Consider the following 13,843-nt stretch of genomic DNA (forward strand, 5'->3'; position numbering starts at 1 on the left):
GATTATTATTGTAAAGTTTCTGCAAATTCTAAACAACCAAACTTCTCAATGCCTTTTATCTACTTGTTGAAGATGATCTTCTATGTATCAGACTTGTATGAAATGTTAACAATGGTATAAATACTATTCTGAAAAGTTTTATCTCTGCAATAATTCGGATAGGGCAGTATTGCTAAAGGAGCAGACCATATGAATTTTTTGTGTCCTTTATCCACAATAATAACCTACATAAATATGGCAACCAAGGGGCATGTCCCATGTCCCTAGAAGGGACATATCCCTCACTAGGTCGGCCTCTAATTGATTCCTTGAAATCGGCGGCTATTGGAGAGGACTTTAGATAGTGAGCAAACTAACTAAAATGATAAAGATTAGCCTTCAACAATAATGCCTCTAGGAGACGCCGATCACCACTAGGATAATTAAAATTATATATAGGCCTCCATTTCATGTAATGCCTACCCCTAGTTGACTCTTCTGTTATTATTGCCGAACTCTTTTAGGCCAGTTCTATGTTTATGCTTATTGATCAGTGACATTTGTTTTCTAGATTGTTGGATATTACTTCATACTCAGTTGATATATGTATGTTTAGTTAGTTATTTCAGTTATTTCATGATTGTTCGATGATGATAGATGTATGTCCATTCAGTGATTTTAGTTATTTAATGATGTTAATTAGATGAATAATTTTTATGCGGTTTCTATAGATACTTACCCCATACTTGCATGTGTATGGTGTGCGTCTATGTTTTCTTTATGTTTGACGTTTCTAATGTGATTGAGGGAGTCATAGTCACCTGCTAGTCGAGATCTATATGATGAACCACTTCCTGCCATTGCCTTTTTAGCTTAAAATATTGTGTTTATACATGCATGGATTTTATGTAGATTGCAAGTACCACGACTTCCCTAAACTGCCAAGATGAGAGTACCCTATCGCAGTATTTCAACAGTATAAGTGGGGAGATAACTCGAGTCCAAATCCTAAACCCTAAGCCAATTGTCCTAGAAAATGGGACAAGTATCTGAGTTAGTTTCACCTTTTCGAATTCGTCAAGTCATGTGAATTCGTGATTTTAACCCTGAAATTTGATTTTGTCCTGTGTCTTCGATTGAGCTGTCATTATTTGGTTTTGTGGGTCTGTGATCACTTTCTGTTTTAATTAAATCAAATTTAAAGATAATTTAATGAAAATTTTATAAATAAATTTGATATTTAATCATATTTAATTAAATGAGAAATTAATTAAATAAAAGAATTAAATATAAAAATGTTATTAAATTTTTATTTTGGTGTATTTGTATTTATTTTATTTAAGAGTTTTATTTTAATAATAAACTCTAAATAATATTATTAGTTGAATTAACAAATATATGATTAAAGTGTCTCATAATTTAATAAGAGAGATAAAATATAATTTAATAAAGTTTATTTTAATTAAATTGCATAAAGCTTATGCATGAAATTAAAATATAATAAATCAATTAAAGAGAGAGTGAATTTTAATTTAATAAAGATATTTTAGTTGCAAAAGGCGTGTATGAAAACGTGAAAGATAATTATATATTAAAAGATAATGATCATTGGGTTCCCTCTGGGAATTGCAAAATCAGAACTCCAAATTTAAGTGAGAACTTTTTATCAGCAATGTAGAGTTCATTTTCAAGAGCCAGGTTTTGAAGGAGCAATTCTCAGAAAAGAAGGTTTTTGGAAGAAAGAGGATTTCTCGTGTGCTTCGTGCGTTTACATGTTTGTGAGTTTGCGTGTTAGCACCAGATCTAGGTAGGATCTCGTGGTTTATTTTGTACATTAGTTTTCGTTCTTCAAACTTTTGTCTTCTCTTTGTTTGTTGATGATTCTATTTTTTGAGTTTTAAATTGGGTTGAAACTCTTGCTTGTGGAATCTATTGTTCTTCGTTTTCGAAGACGTCTGTGAATGAATTTCATCTATTTGAAACCTTCTTAAAAAAAAATTAAAAAAACTTAAATTTAGAAAATGAATTTGTTGGTAGGGTTTGAAAGCGAACAAAGATTGTTGGTTAATCAAATTCATTTGATTGCCAGTAAATTCTCTCTCAGATTTGCTATTGAAAAATTTGTTAAAAATATATATAATTATATACACCATAGTAATAAATTATTACTGCAGTATTATTGATCAAAAATAAATTATTACTGTGCCAATAAATGTCTTTATAAAAATTTTGGGGGGTGTCGTTATTTTCATTTAAAATATATATATATATATATATATATATATATATATATATATATATATATATATATATATATATATATATATATATATAAAATTAGCCACCGGCCACCCCCACCCCCCATGCAGGCCAAGAGTCATACATAGTTGAAACGACACCTCCCATACGATGCATACAGATTGTACAGAGCCATCTTTCCTCTTTTAATAAAAAAGGGGGGGACAACTTTTTAAAGGGCACCCGTGACTAATGAGAAATAAAGAAGAGTTAACCCTCCTTTCATTATATTTGCATGATATTTGTTTTTAGCAAAACTTTTGGGTTTAGTAAAAAAGAGAAGCAAATCCACCTTATTACATTATTATTTTCAAATTGGTATCAATACTTTTAGTTTAATATATTTTTTAAAAGTAAAATGTTATTTTAGTTTGGATTTAGTTTACTTAGATATTATTTAGCTATATTTAAATTGTAGTTATTATTTAATATTAATTGAATTTAGTTTAGTCAAATTAAATTTGGTTAATATTTAATATAATTAGTTGTGAATATTAAAATAGAATGAAGTATAATTCCTTTTAGTATATTTTTTTAAGGAAGTTTTCAATTTAAAATATTGTTATCATCATACTTAGAGGATAATGCAAAGTTCATTAGAAAAATGTAGAATTTTTTTTAAATTATATAGACAAGTTTTATTTTATACTCTTATTAAACTGGAAACTATCAATTGGATAATTTTACAAATAAAAACTTGAACTTTCACTTAAATAAGTTTTTATGAATTTATATCGAATCTTTGTGTATTGAAAATGAAAATGAAAACTTGAAACCAATAGGTGCAAAATTAAATTTTTGCTTTTAAAACTGAATGAATTTATTGAAGTTGTTTTTGTATGTACTCTTTGTTATGACGTGTGATTTTACTGTTGGATGTCGAGTTGACTTAGCTTTGACAAGTCAAGATATTTACCAGAGGCTTGGGAGTTTTGTCTGTGATGTCATGATGATGTTTTCATCACGATTTTTTATACTCAACCATGGTAATGTGTCTTGTATGTTTTATGAGTTGTTTTGATCTATTGATTGTTATTGCTTTCCAATGTTCTTGTGTGAAACTGCAATGAATGGTGTGAAATATTTGATATAACCTTTGAGTCTTCAATCAGTTGTATTTGGATTGCTCTCCAGTCACTTGTATAAGATTGAGGTGTTTGTATGATTTGTTCTTGGTGATGTCATGTTATGACGTGGATTGGTTTATGTGTACTTTCTTGGATCAGTCCTATTAGGATGATCGTATTGGTGGAATCCGTGATTATGATCAGTATTTTTCAGTACTTGTCAGTTACTTGCTTAAGAACTAATGTATGGTATGTGGTCTTTTGTGATCTTTCGATTTTTATTGAGCTTAGGGCAGCTTATCCGTATGTCATATTAGGAAGTGGCTTGCAATGGAGGCCGAGGCCCTAAAGAGGCTGACGGGTAACCCATTGTAGGTTATTTAATAAGTGATAACATTTCATTAAATGAGTTTAAAATGAATTAATAAGGGTCACTGTTTTCATCGCTCATGCCTCGAGTGCTAGTACAGGCTAGGTTGGGAGTAAAGAGGATGCTTGGTTGCGACCATGCTTCATTAGTATGCCTTGTCAATACGAAAGGATACTAGTGCCACATAGAGTCACTAGGGGGCCAGAGGATTAAAAGACTAGCCAGGTAACCTTAGAGTTGGTTTGTGCAATGACACTTGCCCACATGCACAGTAGATTTCCTACTTGTCAGTGTTGCCTCAAGGTTTAGATGTTGTTTGTATCTTGGCACCTTTGAGTTAGATTGCTTTTATGTTTTCCTTGATTTAGATGGATTTGGCTTTTAAGATTGTTATCCTATTTCGAACTTGAGACTATCTCCTCACCGTGGTAGGAGTGGACCTTTTTGGGTTCCACGAGGTTGGGTAGTAGTGTTTTTTCTTATACCATTGAGATCCGACTGATGGATGCCGTTGCTAAATGTGTTTGTGCAGATGTTCCTCTCTATCTGATCTTGTATTTCTATGATGGATGGTTATAGTATGTGTATTGAATTTGATTTCATAGTTCTTACAAGAAGTTGTAATCTATATCATGACGTATATTATTTCAGCCTCTCATACCCTATGACTTGTACAATGGATGATTGTGCATTTTGATTATTGCCAAGTGGCATTCAAGATGACTGTATATTATTTAAATTAAATCATACGTGTACATTATTCTTTAATGAGGATTTGTTATATATTAGATTTAGTGTTAATTAAAATTAAATGTGATTCAATGTCATGGGACCCTCAAGAGTTGTAACCTGTTTTTGTGTTGTTGATGTGTGAGTGTATGTTATTACTTCCGCTATTCTATTAGTGGTGTTGTATGTTATTTTATTTTATTTAAAATGTTTGTCGAACTTGGTAAAACTTTAGGTTAGCTTCTTTTGGGTCACATGGTAGGCCGTTACATTTCATGCAAAAAAAAATCCATACGATCTGTAATTAGACCAATATGATATACCAGAGTTACAGAATTAACACTCCCTCTTAATTTGATAATCATATTGAGAGATAACATATCTAGCAACATCAACTAAGATGAATAAGCATAGATTGATACTCTATAGCTATCTGAATCTTCTAAGCATGTGGTATCATTGAACACATGATACTAGGTCATATTACTATTCCTGTGATATGACTTATCACTTATACTAGCGATAACAGTATTGCATGGAATGCAACATACAGGATAAGATCTAGAGAATGATTAAATTCTTCATTTATCCAAGTTGTGACTCATAGGTACTGGTAATTTTATATCACAATATAATCTTGAGTTAAGAGATCTACCAGAACACAGGATAAAATCCGGAGAATGATTAAATTCTTCATTTATCCAAGTTGTGACTCATAGACATAGAAATGTCTACATCACAATATGATCTTGAACTCATCTAGATCTGACAGTAGTTCTCTATCGTTCGGCACATTACCTAAGAGATCATCATCTCTCATAATGTCTTTTATACAAGTGTTCGTTATCTCAGAGTTCGTCACCTCTTAGATAATGAATACAAATGGTGAAGCCCATAACAGTCAGTAGCCTGACAAAAATTATTTTATTAATAATTTAAAGAATACAAATGTATTATAATTCAACCATACCAAGTCTTTTGCTGAAGTGATCTATCTTCACTCAAGAGAGAGGTTTGGTAAGAATATCTGTTATCTGATCTGCAGTGCAAATGTATTCTGATTTTACAATATTCCTATCTACCATATCTCTTATATAATGATAAGGAATTTCAATATGCTTGGGCCTGTCATGAAAATCTAGATTCACAGAAAGCTTGATGGAACTCTAATTATCACAATGAATAATAGTAGGATTCATGGGTTGACCAAATAATCCCACGAGTAACTTTCTAAGCCAAACTACTTCCTGAGAGGCCATTGCTGCAACAATGTATTCAACTTCTATGGAACTCTGGGCTACTGATGCCTGCTTTCTGCATATCCATGATATCATTGTTGAGCCTAAACTAAAACAACATCCTGAAGTGCTTTTCCTATCAGTAACACTTCCAGCCCAACTTGAGTCTGTGTACCCATGCAAGTCCAAGTCAACTTTCTCATACTTGAGTCTAAGGTTAAGAGTGTCTTGTAAGTATCTGATATTGTGTTTTGACTGCAACTAGGTGAATCTCCTTTGGCTCACACATAAATTGACTTAAGGTATTAACGACATAGCAAATATCAGGTCTTGTATTTACCAAGTACATAAGAGACCCAATCATATGTGTGTAAAGAGTAGAATCTATGAAGGGTGATTCGGCAGCTGCTTCCTTAAGTTTGTGTAGATTAGTCTCTATTGCAGAAGACATAAGTCTGTAGTTCCACATTCCAAATCTCTTCAAGATGTCTAATGTATACTTCCCTTGATTAAGTATGATGTTGTCAAAATTCTACCATACTTCAAGTTCTAGGAAGTAATGGAGTCCTAAATCTTTCATTTAAAATTCTATGATTAGATCTTTCTTGCATTTATCTATAAGATGATCATTACGTATTATTAGTAAATCATCAGCATATAGTGTCAATATTATCATATCATTTTTATCCTTTTTTATAATAGAGATTTGGATCAGCTTCATTCTTGAGAATCTTAAATTGGTGAGATACTTATTAATTCTTTGATACCAGGCCCTTGGGGCCTGTTTAAGCCAATAAAGAGCTTTCTTGAGCCTGCAACCAAAAACTTTAGGGTTATGAGTCTCAAATCCTTCAGGTTGTTCCAAATATACCTCCTTTGTAATCTTTCCATTCACAAATGTTATTTTTACATCCATCTAATGTACTTTCCATCCCTTTGATGCTGTAATAGCTAGGATTGCTCTTACAGAAGTGTATCTAGCAATTGGAGCAAAGGTTCTTCATAATCAATTCCTTCCTTCTGAAAGAAACCTCTAGCTACGAATCTAGCTTTATATTTTTCAATGCTACCATCAGCAACATGCTTAATTTTAAATATCCATTTAGAAGAAACAACTAATTTTCTTTCAAGCCTTGGAACAATTTCCCAAACATCATTCTTAATAATGGATTGTTATTATTTCATCATAGCATCCTTCCAAGTTGTATGTTTAATAGCATCTGAAACCTTGGTAGGTTCTGATTTAGATAAATCACTCATGTTTGTTGCATAACTAGAAAATAATTTGGGTCTTTTGCTTTCTCTAAAAGTTCCAGATGGTGCATCGAAGTCGTGTGCTTCCTCTACAATCTTAATGGCCCAAAGTGGTCTTTTCTTAGAATTTTAAGTTTCCTCAAGATTAAGATTTTGAATTTCATCTTCAATTTCTTCAATGTTCTCCCTCTGAAACTCAGATTGATGATTTTCTTCAGACCTAGATAAATGTGTGGGATCTTCAAAACTTAAGCTCTTTTGAATAATAAATCTTCTTCAAATATTACATCCCTACTAAGTTCAATGTTTTTCTGACCAGGTATGAAAATTCTATATGCTTCAGATGTTTCACTATACTGGACAAAAATGCCTTTCCTTCCGAAGAGTTCTAACTTAGTTCTCTTTTCTTTTGGAACATGTATATATTGGGCACCCAAATATCCTAACGTGGCTTATATTAGGTTTAACCTTAGTGAAGACTTCTTTAGGAGTTTTATCTCTAAGGTGAGAGTGAGGACTTCTGCTTTGAGTATAGACAGCAGTACAAGAGGCTTCTGCCCAAAGATAATATTCAAAATTTTGATCAAATATCATAGCTCTTGTTGCTTCTATAATTGTTCTTTTCTTCCTTTCTGCTACCCCATTTTGTTGAGGGTTATAAGGAACAATATACTCCCTCTTAATTCTTGCTTACAAAAATCTTTAAACTAATATTATTTCAACAATAGTTCAATCTTCACTTTGCATAAATTCCTTCTTGTTCATGTTATGTGGTTTCAAATCTATGCAAAGAAATTAAAATCTCTATCAGCAGTTGGTTCAATTTTTGGGCATTTCCAGGGTGCCAATTACAATGGTATCAATGTGGTTTCTTGCTATCTTGTAAAGTAGGAAATTTATATTATTGTCAAATTTGATGTCACATTTGGAGTGACCAGCACTCTAGCATTTTCTAGCCATGGACAAACATAGGAAGACTGGTAGTTCTAGAAGTCAATGGAATAATGGCAAAGTTAGCGCGAAGATGAATGCTATGCAAGAGAGTATGGAGAAACTTAAGCTTCATCAACAAAGATTGACAGAGAGCTTGTCAGATCCAAATACAATTGAAAGGGCAGCAAGGTATATGGTTTCTGCCTTTAGAAGGATGACATCGAGGTTGCAGGGCTTCAATTTTCCCCGACAAGAGTCCCTGATGCAAATGTACCTATATTTAGTACGACACCTGCCAGTTCTATCTACAGTGTTGGCGATGGACTTATTTCACAGGGACATGCGGCTATGTCAGTGGTAGAAGAGGATAATGGCACCAAGCTTCAATAGGTTGAGGCTCCCAGAGCTCTTGCTACAGTTAGTGCAAAGATAGTTGATGCAATCGTTACCACTAATACTTTCGGTTCTCTCGAGGATAAGATTATTATCAGAGACTTGTATGTGAGATCTCATGGTGTTGCTACAGTGCAGGAGGCAGTTGCTTCCTCAAGTGGGATCGAGACACATATAGAACCACCCAACTATCATGTTGGTGATGTGGGTGTTTCAACGGAGTCAGTAGATGTGGGTTTACGCTCTAGTATTATTGATTCGCAATCTGGCGTTGAGTCATGTATGCAGAGTCAGGAGTCCACATATGAGGTTTTATCAGGGGATGGTGATGCAACAATAGTGGGATTAGGAGAATGCGAGGACACTGTCATATCAATAGCCACTTCTATGTCAATTGAACCATCCGACGAGGAGTTTAGCAGTATGCATGCAGCAGTTGATGTGTGTTCTAATGATAGCGCACATGTTGATGATTATGAGTTTTCATCAACTACAAATTTGGTTTAGTTTTTTGTTGTGGCCGTTAGTGTTGTTCCTATATCCATATATTTTGATGTGGCTACACCTATTGTTGATACAGTTGGCATGCATGCATATAGTTCGCCTATAGCTACATCTTTCTCAATGCATGTTGGTGATGATCAAGATTCCAATCCAATATATATTATGTGGGTGGATACTGGGAAGAAAAGGTTTCATAGATCTTCTACGAAGTTGCCTTCTAGTGACATTCTAACTTCTACATCATCAACACAAGTTTTGGGTGCTAGGCTGCAGGTCATGCTGGTTTGCAGTTGGTTTAATGTCCACAGGGATGTCACATACTACATTTGGGATCCAAGTGGAGGTTGGAGTTCATTGTGTTGTTGGATTGCTTGAGGACAAGCAATTTCAAGAGGGGTGGACTATAATGTCCACACTTTAGCAGTTGTCCAATTGCGTGACCGTTAGTCTTTTATTTTATTTTATTTTATTTTATTTTATTTTATTTATCTCACATTGCTTGTGAAAAGTGGTCAACCCAATGAAGTAGGAATAGAAGGAGAGCTTGTGGCTATTGTTAGGAAGGTTGAATATGAGAAGAAATTGTGCTCTTGGCATCAGAGTACATCTATCCTCTTTTGTGACAATCTACACGTCATGCCCTTGGGGTTTGGCCTTAAGAATTCATGGCTATCAGCTTCATTAACAGGCAACTTGAGCGCATTTCCAGCGACAAGCAGATTAGGTGTTTGCTCATATCATTCCCACTCCTTGTTCGATACTTATGCCATTGTGAAGGGATGATTTTACATGTTATAAAGTTGGAGTAATTAGTGAGTAGAAAAGTTTGCTATGTATTTGATTTTATTAGTTTGAAAACTAATATTATTTCAAGTTTTCAACAGTAGTTAAATCTTCAGTTTGCATAAATTTCTTGTTGTTCATGTTATGTGGTTTCAAATCTATGCAAAGACATTAAAATCTCTATCAGCAGTTGGTTCAGTTTTTGGGCATTTCCAAGGTGCCCATTACATGGTGCTAACCCCATAGGTTAACACAATATTATCCACAAGTATGATTCATTAATATAAATTAAGTCATAAATATAATTAAATAAATATGATCCATAAACATACCTTTCTTACCTTTTTCTTTTCTTGGTCCATGTAGCTCTATCCTTAGTCGGCCCGTCAATGAATTATTCCTTCTAGATTATCTCAACTCTATATTTACTTTCCAAAATTCTTCGTTTTCTAATTATAAGGAAAAAATATACTTTTTCATTTCTTCTTTTCCAAGAGTAGCAACCTTTCATAATACAAATCCTTTGAAAAGTCACAACACTTCGTAATTATAATCCTTTCGAAAAGTCACAACACTTCATAACTAAAATCCTTTGGAAAAGTCTCAATACTTTATAATCCAAATATTTTCTGAATAGTCACAACTATTCATAATTATGACCCTTTCAAAGATTCGCATCCTTTCAATACCATTAATACCTTTTTAGAAAGTCACTTCCTTATTTTCTTCATGTTACTTTCCCCTTCCATTTTTCCTTTTTGAACTCCTCTCCTCTTCTCTTCCATTTTTTCTACTATCTAAAATAAACTCTCATCCCTTTTATATCTTAATTTTAACGAGTCATGTTTATTTGTTAAACATCTCTTGACCTTTCATTAGATTTAGTTAATTTATATTATTCTATGTTATATTATTTATTTACTTACTTATTTGTGTTTATTTTAATTATTATTAAATTCTATTAAGAAAGTTAACATACTTTCAATATTGCCTCTTGTATTTAATTTTATTTATTTCTTTAATCATTGAAATCTTATTATTTTTTAATTATTTAAAATATCATACTAAATATTATTTTATTAATAATATAGATTAAATAATCATTATTTCCTTATTTTATATTTTAGTATTAGTTCTAATCAATGTTACACCAATATGGGGGTACTTCAGGATGGCGGGACGGCGGGGCAAGTTTCCGAGACGTAGGGAAAATGAGCATCATTTTCGGGACAACAAGGGGGCGGCTAGGGGACAGCGGCAAGGGGAGGACGGGCCAGAGAGGAGTGTTGTATAGTATGCATATAGAACTTGAAATGCTAGATATGAAATGATGTTTCAAAAGTTCACTTTAACATACCAAATTAAAACACTTGAACATAGCAAAATTGCAACATGAATTAGAACCATTGACATTCAACATAGTAACATATTACATACCCAATAATAACATTCAAAAATCAAAATTCAAATGGAAATTCAAGTACACATCCCAACGGGGCATGGTTGCGGAATGGAGAAAGTGGGGTGCTTGGGTACTCAAGTAACCGGTGTGAGGACGTCTCAGGGATGGGTACTTCAAGGTTTGGGAGGGGGTGTGAGTCTCCAGGTTAATTATTTATTTAATAACACTGTATTATCTAATTATTATTAAAATTCTATCTTAAAATGGGGATATGACATTGAGATTCACTTAATGGACAATGGATTCGGCATTGTCCTCCGACAATCCACTTTATGAGGTAGATGTTGATCACTCACTTGAGTGGAGCTGGGCTCAATTTACACCATCTGCAAACAGTTCAATTTCCTATAGTGTCAGTTGGTCATGTTCCTGTATCAACGGATTCTAATGAGGATGTGGGTGTTGATACAATTGAGATGAGTGCATTCGTTGAGAGCAACAAAGAACCACACATTACACTAGGTTCTCCTATGGCTTCATCTTTCGTTAACGTTATTGGTGATGATCAGAAGTCCAATAAGGTATATAGGGAGGTATATGTAGTGGAGAGTGTGTAATACACATTTGATCACCATGGGCAGGATGACTAGGTTTGTGCAGAGGACATACCAAGACCTTTTTTTGGATCTGCCTTCTAGTTACACTTTGGCTTCTACATCATCAAATCAAGTACTAGGCACTATCTTACTGATTATGATGTGGCCATTGATGGAGTTGTTGGTTTGGAGATGGTTCACTGATGACAAGGATGTCACGTGCTTCTTCCTTTGGGATCTAGGTGGAGGTTGGAATTCAGTGTGTTGCCAAATTGCTTCAAGACAAGCAATCTTGGGAAGGGAGGATTGTAATGTCCCCATTTCTAGCAAGTCTCTACATTTGGCCAGGTCAATTCATCAACGCGACTCTCATGAGCTGACAGTGTGATTTGAGGGTCTCAGTTGAGGACTTACTATTTTTAGTAAGTCATAATTTGGCCAGTTGCAATATTTGGCAGTGCAATTGTTGGCACTAGTTGTTGTTCATCACCTGCATTGGATGGAGTTTTTCATTACTTAGGTTCATATTTATTAATTAGTTATTGAAGTTGCTTTATTATGATGGCACTTTATTATATTAATGTTATAAAACAATGTTGTGTTGGTGAACCTTCTTAACTGAAGTTGTGTTTGGGAAACTAAGTGTCATTTGGGGGTTATAAATATGAGCAAAACACACAAAAAAGCAAAAAACACAAAATTGCAAAAACATTCATTTTCTTTCCATTAGCATATCAGTTGTAGATAAGACAGGATCTTTACAGAGTTCCATCAATTACAAAATTGCAAAACTCTCAGCCAAGTTATCATAAAAGCAAAATAATATTTAAGGATAAACGAATGCTTTTTCCTTCACAATGGGCTTATATTTATAACCCCCAAATGGCACTTAGCTTCCCACATGCAAGTTCACTTAAGAAGCTTCACCGACACAACATCAATTTATAATATTAAATATAGTAAAGTGTCATTATAACAAAGAAACTTTAACAGCTAATTATGTACCCAAGCAATTAAAAGCTCCATCCAATGCAAGTGATGACCAACTGCCAACACCGCCAACTGCACTACCAAATATGGCAAATCGCCAAATTTGACTTACTAAAAATAGTAAGTCCTCAACTAAGACCCTCATATCACATTGTTAGCTCACGAGGATCGCACTGATGAACTAACTTGGCCGAATGCACAAACTCGCTAAAAATGGGGGCATTACAATTTCACACATCCGCGCATCAGCACTCGTACCCGCATAAGCATCAAAACCAGCACGGGCAACTTAGATATAAACCATAAATCATTATTGTGACCAAACCCATGGATCCACAATGTCGCCTAATCACGGATTATACTGATAATAATGTCATTCTCACCAATCTTATAATATAGAGATATATGTGAACATAATGCTGCACAAATGCATATCCATACATGATAGAATCATAACTAGCAGGACTCTGTGAGTCCCAAGCCAGGTCAGGCTTGCAGTGTCTTTTGGGCTCTGCTGGCTGACTTGGTTGAGTACTAGTGAGTCCTATCAGCAGGATGCTGGCACAATTAGCCAATGGAAAAAAGAAATATAAACATTTTTTTTTTGCTTTTTTATTATTTTTGTGTTATATTATCATTACAAATTTAATATCAGACAAGTGGTTACTTCAGATCAATCACCAGCAGTAAACTTGCATATATTTTACAAATTGTATCAATGATGGAAGATGCTCTCAGTATATTAGTAATCTCATTGCACATTCCAAAAATAATATCAAAAACAACACTATTCCTTACTCTTGATCGGTAACACTTGTTCCTATATTGTTTGATATTTAGACAAGATTAGAATCATAACCTAGAGGCATCATCTACTTGAGATCAGAATCGCTAAGAAGATACCAGACATGACAACTCATACTCACAAAAAATGAAGTTATTTCCAATCAAAAAAGAATGAATAAGGGTATTATATATGATCTTATTGTTCAAGACATTTGGATATAGGAATAATCATTGCCATCCAAAGATCATTTCCATCATTTATTATCATTGTATTAGTAATAAGAAAATTGATATTTGCAATAAGAAAATTTCTATTATCTAGCTACTGATATTTAGTGTTTTCTACCACCTTCCTTAGGAAACCAATTTCTATGTCAAGCTTCTCACATTCCAAGATTATCACATTTAGCTGAATTTTCCAAACATCTTTATGGCTTCTTCAGCTTGAGTTTTCAAATTCATACTTGTCCTCTTGGACTTTTCACCATCTTCTCAGATTTGGTCTTTCAGCTTTAACTTCC

The 13,843-nt window shown here is 33.7% G+C and overlaps 1 protein-coding gene across 5 annotated transcripts in view; it reads right to left on the minus strand.

The window, feature by feature from the left end:
• The window catches only part of MEE44 (Nucleotidyltransferase family protein), a 195,650-nt gene that overhangs the window by 137,061 nt on the left and 44,746 nt on the right, over positions 1-13,843 (minus strand). The window lies entirely within an intron of this gene.

This window comes from Cupressus sempervirens, chromosome 7, assembly GCF_028749045.1.
Source record: "Cupressus sempervirens isolate cs-2001-9-10 chromosome 7, ASM2874904v1, whole genome shotgun sequence".
Lineage (NCBI taxonomy): Eukaryota > Viridiplantae > Streptophyta > Pinopsida > Cupressales > Cupressaceae > Cupressus > Cupressus sempervirens.